Source organism: Engraulis encrasicolus, chromosome 20, assembly GCF_034702125.1.
Source record: "Engraulis encrasicolus isolate BLACKSEA-1 chromosome 20, IST_EnEncr_1.0, whole genome shotgun sequence".
Classification (NCBI taxonomy): domain Eukaryota; kingdom Metazoa; phylum Chordata; class Actinopteri; order Clupeiformes; family Engraulidae; genus Engraulis; species Engraulis encrasicolus.
Window position 1 is genome coordinate 12350981 of NC_085876.1, and position 9045 is coordinate 12360025.

The 9045-nt window shown below is 44.2% G+C and overlaps 1 long non-coding RNA gene across 1 annotated transcript; it reads left to right on the top strand.

The window, feature by feature from the left end:
• Positions 1–7174: 7174 nt before the first annotated feature.
• Positions 7175–8836, top strand: LOC134435726 (uncharacterized). Its single transcript, XR_010032074.1, has 3 exons — positions 7175–7601; positions 8143–8225; positions 8673–8836. It is a non-coding gene; the product is annotated as an uncharacterized LOC134435726 (long non-coding RNA).
• Positions 8837–9045: the final 209 nt, after the last annotated feature.

The following is a 9045-nucleotide window of genomic DNA, read 5'->3' on the forward strand; positions in this document are numbered from 1 at the left end:
GACTATGTCTAATTAAATATGCATTACCTTTCAAAATGCAAAACCTCAAAATCTGAAAAGGCCAGGCTCAACATTACTCTTTCATTTTGTTTCTAGTAAGCCAAAAGATATCTTCAGAAGAGAGTATGGACATCTTGTTTTGTTTTGTAGTAAATCTAAAGATCTTTGTGCAGACACGCCAGCTAGCAATTTTTTTCAAAACGTGTTTTTTTTTTAATCACATCTCTTAGATTAAAATAATTGAGTTTTATGTTTCTCAAGTCCTTCCAGCTATTCTATGAGTCTGGTAAAATCATTTTTAGCATGTATCATGGCAAGGTCAGCTGTCCTCAACTCATAGCCTCTCCACAGGGGTGTCCTAAGGGCTGGTACTGGGGCTCCTATTTGCCATGTACACCACGTCACTGGGTCATGTCATCTGTTCTCACAGATTCTCATACTACTGTTACCAGGGCTCTAAATGAACACACGCCAACCCGCCAAACACGGGTGAAAATTAATTTTGGCCGGTGGAAAAAAATACCTACCCGCCCATTTGGCTAGTAGCGCCCGAGTAGCCTACAGTAAATTGTGAACGGTAAACGGCGGCTTGAAAATAAGACAACGTACGGCGAGATTTCCTACATTACCCATAAACACTCCCGTCATGACCCCACCCCACCGTGAGCTTTCCGAAGCAGCAGCCACTCCGTGCTGCTGTTGCGCGCGCCAGGACAAAAAATATTTCAGAGTTCTTGTGCGCTCACATTATTTTGACAGGCAACTCTGCCCTGCTCCTGTCGCTTTCGCTCCACCACTTTTACCGTAACTATTAGGCCTACTGTTACTATTAGCATTCACCGACACCGACACACCTTGCTCTAACAGGCTGTCTTTATAAGCTGTGAGGACCTGACCGAAGAGTTTCAATAACAGGAGTGTTGTGGAACGAAATAGCGACAAGGGCAGAGGAGGAGAACGGGCTGTCAGAGTAGTGTGAGCGTAGCTGTCAGTTGTCTTCGGAAATGTTTTAAGTCCTGGCGCAACTAAATTGGAAAGCCCACGCCATCGGAAAGAAGGGCAGACCTTATGCCCGTGCGAGTAGGCTACATTCGCTACGTACGCTATGGAAGTAACAAAGGAAGCGAACATTTCCGTGATATTATTTGCTTTTAGTTAAACATAGCGTAGGCTTCTTGTTATTTTGTTGCGCATGGTAGAGAAGAGCTCCTCGAGGAAATAATGGTGCCTATAGCATCATACTGTGTAGGCCACATAAACACACAATAGGCACACACGACATCATATCCATTATTGCACAACGTGTGTGTGTGTGTGTGTGTGTGTGTGTGTGTGTGTGTGTGTGTGTGTGTGTGTGTGTGTGTGTGTGTGTGTGTGTGTGTTGACCTCTCCTCTCCTCTCCTCCTCTTCTTTTCCTCTCATCTCTTCTCCCTCCTTGGAGTGTGAGGTTTTGTAGTGTTTGGCTGTGTGTTTGGTTTAAAGGTCTGTTGTGTGTGTGGCTGGTGATTCATTGTTTTCAGAGGTAAAAATAAGGTTAAGGTAAAGTTTAAAAAAGTATATATAATATGCTTATTATAGACCTAGTATGTAAGGCAAGGCAAGGCAAGGCAAGTTTATTTATATAGCGCATTTCATACACAGGTGCAACTCAATGTGCTTCACAAAGTTAACAAATGTAAATGAAAGGAAAACAGGGAAATGAATTAGAGTCAGAAAAAACATTTAAAACATTTACATTTTATGTAGGCCTATAGTGTTTATGTGTTGTGGAAATTTGAATGAAATAACCATAATAATAATAATAATAATTTAACAAAAAACACAACTAGCCTAACGCATAGCCTATTTTGGCAATATTAAAAAATGGCTAGTTGAACTTCTGTTTGGCTGGTAAGAAAAAATGTCTACTAGCCAAATTGGCTGGTGGTGGAAAAAGTTAATTTAGAGCCCTGACTGTTACACTGATGAAGCACAGTCATATCTGTAATTTGTTACATATGACTCCATGGTCTACGCACACCTTACCGCTTGCCTCTCTGAACTACCACAAGTATGATGGAATGCAGTTGAGCCTCGCTAAAACACAAGAAACCTAGGTGTCATTATTGATGACCATCTATCATCCTCTGACCACATATAATAGCCTCAGTTTCCCAGTCCTGTCGCTTCTCAGTAACTTAAATATACATACAATCAGACTGTGCCTGACCTAAATGACTCCACTTCTGGTAGGCCTACTGTCCATCTGACCTCAACTACTGCAACACTCTCCTGACTGGTCTTCCAGCTTGTGCAATAATACCTTTGCAAATGTCACTGCAATTTGGCTGCGTGTGCACCACTGCCTCAAAATCGTCCATGCTCCGTTCACTTGTACAGAGACTCGACAGGTGTTTTTTTCCGAAATAAGATAACGGATGCTCGCGCTAACTTCAGATATACAGTGCGCACCACAGATACAGGTATTCATGGCGATTGTCATCAGTCCAGTCAGTAGTTTAATGTCTTGTAACAACAAACATCTCCTATGCTTCTGGAACAGCCTCATCCCTCTCAGAATAGCATAACAAGTGTACTTTTCGGAATCTCTATTCTTTATCAACGTACACCAGGGCTATTGAAATGGCGGCCCTTGGACAGCAAGGTTCTGGCCCCCCAGAAGCCCCTTTAAATACAGAATCATTTTTTTGGAATTTAGAGATAAAAGTATGGGCTCCGTTATCATGCTGAAACGGGACACGGGACGTTAATATGCAGGAAATTACATCCAAGAAATGCAAAATTCTTCTATGAAGTCTCACATATTTTTTTCCATTGACAGTCAGCAACCATAACCGTACAGGCAGAAGGCAAAGCATTCAAGCATTCCTATTGGCTGTGGTCACTGACCTCTATACAGTCATTGGCTGTCGCGGCTTGTCGCCGAACCGCGTCATAGAAAGTTGAAAAAAGATTTCAACTTCAAACTGTCGCGCTCGGCGCGCAAATCGCTCCAGAATAGCTTTTGTCGCGCGACTCAATACAAAGTCAATTACTTCCGTCGCTCGCCTCGCTCAGATCGCCGCTGGTGTATTTCTGTGGTTATACATACATATAGTTCGGCCCCTTTACGGGGAGAAATGAGAAAAAATGGCCCTCGTTGAAATATAATTGAATACCCCTGACGTACACGCTTCAGAACGGCAGTTTTTCTCTCTTTAATGTCTGCACTGTCACCCTGTATTACATGCAGACTCACCACTCCCTATTTTACCCTTGTCTGCAGTTCTCCTAGTGGCCGCTGTCGAGAGAGCACAGCAGCCCGTTCTTTCTGAATGGAGTCTGCACTCCCCCTAGAGTGTAGTACCACCCAGAAGAGTGGAGTCTCTCGTAATATCCTTATAATATCTCAGGTGTGTTTGAGTCAACGATGCGCACACATTCATGAGGACGTCGACTTTGAATGGGTCTATATGTACAGATATATCTGAGATTTTGACATGATTAGTCTGCATGACAGGGGTGATGTTAATTAGTGCCTGCCATTTCTGTCTTGCATGATTAATTGCTGTTGCTCGTAATTATGTCCCTGAATTGTAAAGTGTTTGCCAGGACCTCCACCACCTCTTACACTACTGTTATAGATTTAGGTGCTGTTTCCACGTAGCAGGATATTTTTTTTAGCAGGGTATTTTTTTCTCCTGCTAGGTGTAAACGCAACATGTGGATAAAAAAAATCCTCCATTGTAACAAATGCGTTTCAGCCCCTAAACAGGATATTTTTTTCTCTTGCTTTTTATACCTGGATTTTAAATATCTGCTACGTGGAAACGGAAGGCCAAAACCAATGCAAAACCAATACAAGCAGGAGAAAAAAATATCCACATATAAAAATATCCAGCTACGTGGAAACAGCACCTTAGTTTGAATACAATAACTTTTGAAGGGACTGGCGTATTTGCTTTCCACCAGGCAGTAAGACTGATAAATTCAACCAACAGATCATCCTTTGCACTACAACACTTTTCCTCACACACACACACACACACACACACACACACACACACACACACACACACACACACACACACACACACACACACAATGCCACATAAATGCAGATTCTGCAGCTTCTAGCACCTGCCACACTGAAAGATCACTCTCCGCGTTCAGTCGTTGGAGATGGCAACTGCTTTTACAGAGCCTCGTCTCTGGGGCTTTATGGTACTCAGGATCACCGCACCCTGTTGCAACTCTTGACAGCATTAGAGATCCAAGAAAATCCCAAATTCTATGACAGCAGTCGACCAGATCATGTGTATCTTTTAAAGCATGACCGTCTAGATAGAGATAATATTCGACAGCACTGTCACTACCGTGTGCCGCAGTGGGCCATGTTATTGCATCGTTCTATCTGCCATCAAAGGTCAACAATTACCATAACTCTGTCTGTACACAAACGTTGTATCGCTGTGGTGTGCCAGGATCTAAGGAGATGAAATGCACCGTGATGTGGACCATGGTTGTCCCAATATACTCTGCCTCCAAATTTGCACCTAACCATTTTGTCGTCCTGGCACCATTGGCTCATATTGCGAGAGCAACAACAACAGTGGATCTCATAACTGAGGCTCCAAGTAGCATGTCATATGCTAATGTTGTGAAGGGACCGCAGGGGGGCCTCTTTTCACGACTCAAAGCCTACTGGCGCAACAGGCTCCAAGTCCAAGGGACCACAAGAGCTGTCCTCTTCACGGCAAATCACACGCTCACAGCCTACTGGCGCAACAGACTCCAAGGTCAAAGGTCCCAAATCAGGGAAAACCTCTCAGCAATCTGGCCCCAAGTCATGGGGGCAGGATTTGGCTGGTTAGCTTCGTCGATTAGGAAGGCACTTCCTCGTTCACCTTTTTCACAAATTCTCATTTCCGACCCCACTTATGATTGGTGGGTGAGCGAGTTTATGGCTCGTTCAAAAAGTCGAGAATCCCAAGAAAGCCGACCTAAGACCTCAGGAAAGTGGGTGTGAACATTTAGTGACGCAATGTCAGATCGATAATTATCGAGGTTGATCTCAGGCGGAAGTATATCACAACGAGTTCCCAAGCTCGTGTTTTGTGTGACGACACACGCATCATCAACATGGCGCCCGTGCATGCAACTGGCATGTAAACAGTATCATAAATGCTAAAATATCATCTTGTAATTGTCAACAACACCAGTTAATGTCATTCAATTGCAGATGCACATATGCCAGTAATGCTGGACTCTGACTGTTTAATTTAGCTTACTTAGCTTAAAATATGTCGTGGGTGTGGAGGTGAAAAAAAGAAAAGAGAACCAAAACAAAACATGCATGATTCCCGATTGTTCCGGGATCAGTGGCATTCATGCGCCAAAGTCCAGAACTCGGTTGTCACATGAGCAGTGTCGTCAGCTGTCTCGAGAGGTCCCGAGATCGTGAAGGCAACATTAGTGTTGGGCATACCACCCAAGCCAATCAGCCCAGTCTTCTTGCGAGAACAGCTCACAGTCAGCGCATGGGGGGAGTCTGCCGTCCACCCCAGTGACCACCCTACAGTTTGTGCAGGGGGGGAGCCTGCCGTCCTCCCCTGGGACCACTCCACAGTCCGTGCATGGGGGGAGCCAGCATTCAGACCCAAACCACTCCCCAAGTCCAACAGAAGACAGCGGTTCATGCACGGCCATAGGTGGGGAACAGCTCCCTCTCTCTAGGAATGGTCTGGACTTTATGACCAATGTTGCCAGATGTGTCTGACCAAATCCCGCCCAAAAGCTTCTCAAAAACCGGCAAAATACGCTAAATTCCGCCCAAATTCAACAAATTACATTGACTAAAAATTTACACTGACTGAAAAAAAAACACGAAGTGGCCAATTTTCCCGTTTTCTACCCGCAGACGCTCATCCCGGCCCAATCTGGCAGCACTGTTTATGACATTAGAAATGGCGATATTCATTCTAAATAGTGACATTGAGGCTGTACCCATGGTACCCTGAGGCATCAAAGAGAATGGGTCTTTCTCAAAGCCTAGGCCAGTGTCCTTCCAAGTGTATCAGCCTAATTAGTCACGCCCAGTGATTGGATACTTTTTGGTGAACTCTACAGAATATCCAATCACTGGGTGTGATTAATAAAGGGTATCCAATCACTGGGCGTGACTAATTAGGCTGATACACTTGGAAGGACACTGGCCTAGGCTTTGAGAAAGACCCAATGTGTATTTTGTGAGACAATGGATTGAACATTGAACGAAGTGAACAGGGGAAGTTCTGGGATGACTGGGGGGTGTGGGAAAGCAAGTCAGGAACTAGCCCCAAGCACTACTACGTCAAAAACAAGCATGAGCACTATAACAGAGTTTATCTTAAGAAGGGTGTGCATTGTTCTGAGAAACAGGTGAGCAAGCGTGTTTCCTACATCAGTGTTTCCCAACCACTGTGCCGCGGCACACTAGTGTGCCGTGAGAGATCGTCAGGTGTGCCGTGGAAAATTCTTGTTTTCCAAAAAAAGAAAAGAAAAGAAAAGCGAATTCATTATTATCAGCAAATAATGCCTATATGTCATTATGTAGTGTGTGTGCTGTTGACTGGCGTCCTAATCATGTAATAATTCCTTATCACTAGGTGGCAGCAGGTAGCGAAATGCATTGTAGTAGCTGTCAAAAGAAGGCAAATGCCGTGAGAACGAGTCAATACAAAGAGTTATTTAATTTCATTTGGATTTAGGACTACCGGTACTTGTACGTGGGATGCAACGGCACCGATTCCATTGTGCTTGGTATGTAAACGAAACACCCTTCACAAAACAAGAGTGCAGACTATTTTGTTGGCCTGCGTAAGCAAACAGAGAACCAAGCAACATTTATGAGGGGAAAAAGGTAAACGAGAGAGCCCTTAGCTAGCTACCACGTATCTGAAGTTGGCGCTAAATCAGAAGTCACACAGTCTAGGCGAGTGCATTTATGAGAAAAATACACCTAACCCCAAAAAAATTCTAACAAAAGGTTTCTCAGTGGTTTACAGTACATTCAGATGTACTTAACAACATACTAAAAATCTGCCAAAATCTGACTTCAGGAAAGGCCTCATTTTCAAGATGGCCGCCGCCGGGCCCTTAAATTGACTCTGGCCTTAAATTTGCATTGAAATGACCAGGAATAGTTTCCTGGTGAACCAGAAGCTATGTGTTGACGCCCAGGGCGGGGGCTGGGCTACACAAACCTTCTGGTACACCTGTGATTCGCTCTCCTCCTCCGTTCACGAAATGAACGGGGCAGCACGACGAATCAGGATCGTAGGGAGGGATTTCAGTGGGTATGACGTTTATCGAACGCGACACCTTCCCCCAGGGTAGTTCGGCTGTGCCCGCCCCCTCACTGAATCACAACAGTAATGGCGGCGTGCGAGGAGTTATCATGGGTCGGGATGGAAGCAGCAATTTCAGCGGTGTTATCCAAAATACCTCAAGTTGATTCTCTAAAGGAGGAGCAGTCCCGAGTCATGGCTAAAGAAGAAGTGGCTGGCTATGCTTTCTTCTGAAGTCTATCAAAAAAACCTGGTGGGAATTGTTGTGGATGAAGTTCACGTAATCTACAGATGGTAAGTGAAAAAAACAACAGGTTGTTATTAGCAATTATTTATTGTGCTTTATGTGAAATTGTGGCTCATGTAGCACACTCGTGAGTGCTGGAGAAACACGCATGCTATTTTGATTCGGGATTCAGATACCCCATGGGAATGAGACCCAGACTAAACACTTCCCTTGGACGCCCGTAAGGCTTATTGGAACGTTTTATTGAATTTGTGACTCAACACATTTCTGCTTTTTCTGCTGAAACCAGAAAGCTATTTGTTGACGCCCAAGGTTTTTTAAAGGCTACTGGTTTACCAGGAAGCATTGCTGCACCCACCCCCCAGGTCGTGAAACTTTAGTGTCAGATTAAGTAAAGGGATTGTTTTGGTTTGGGCGTAGTTTAAACGTTTCATAATCAGGCCATTTCGCTGTTTGCTATGCCCAGTGCTGACGCCAGAGCCTTGTGAAGTTCGGTGTGAACAAACCCCTTCCCCCACCCAGTTGTGCTAAAGGTGTGCTAACGTCCAGCAATTTCAATGTACTCACGGAGATCGTTCTATGTTTCAGGGGCAACGGTGTAAAGGGGAATCCAGCATTGAGAGAGAGAGCTTTTCTCGCCTGGGACAACTCTGCTCAGTTGTGAAAGAAAGGTCAGACATTGTACATAAAACTCACTGCTTAATAGCAAACCTTCTAAAAAAAATCTACCAACCTACATAACCCTTGTCTATCAACAGGTCCTTTACAGTTTTTTATTGCTGTTGTTTTTACTGTAGGCTACTTAATACACATTGTATTAACTTTCAGAGTACATTGCACTGACCCTCTGTAAGTAATTCAACCTCCTGTAAGTCGCTTTGGATAAAAGCGTCTGCTAAGTGTAATGTAATGTTAACAGTTAGTGTTAATGGCATAACAAATTATGACTCCTTGCAATAAAACTACCCCCATTGTTTTGCAAACCCAGTACATGATAAAGCCTTCATAAATAAAGTATTAATAGAAATCAGATATGGGAAAGTTCGTCAAGGGCCGCTGAGCGGGCCTATAGCTGTTTGGTTATTGATGACTAACATAATGCACATGTTTTCTTTCAGGCACACCTGTCATGGCTTTGACGGCTTCAGCAGAAGTTGTCAACAGAGAGAGGGTCATCAAGCTGCTACACATGCACAATGCAACCCGGGTGACAGTGAGCCCAAATAGACATAACATCAGGCTTGGCCTGAAACATGTATCTAGTAATACCCTCTACCCTCACATGCAGTCTTGTATGCAACCAAAGGATCACCTAGGGTTGACAAGACAGTGAGAGAAGTGATTAAGGGCAGGCACACAAGGCTGTTTAAGGAGAGCCTTATTTAGCCACTTCGACATGCATGTCACAAATTTGGAGCCTGGTCATAGTCGTTGCACCTATTGCCATTCCATTTGTTTGTGTTCATCTGGTGTTTGTTCTGAGCCTGTGCC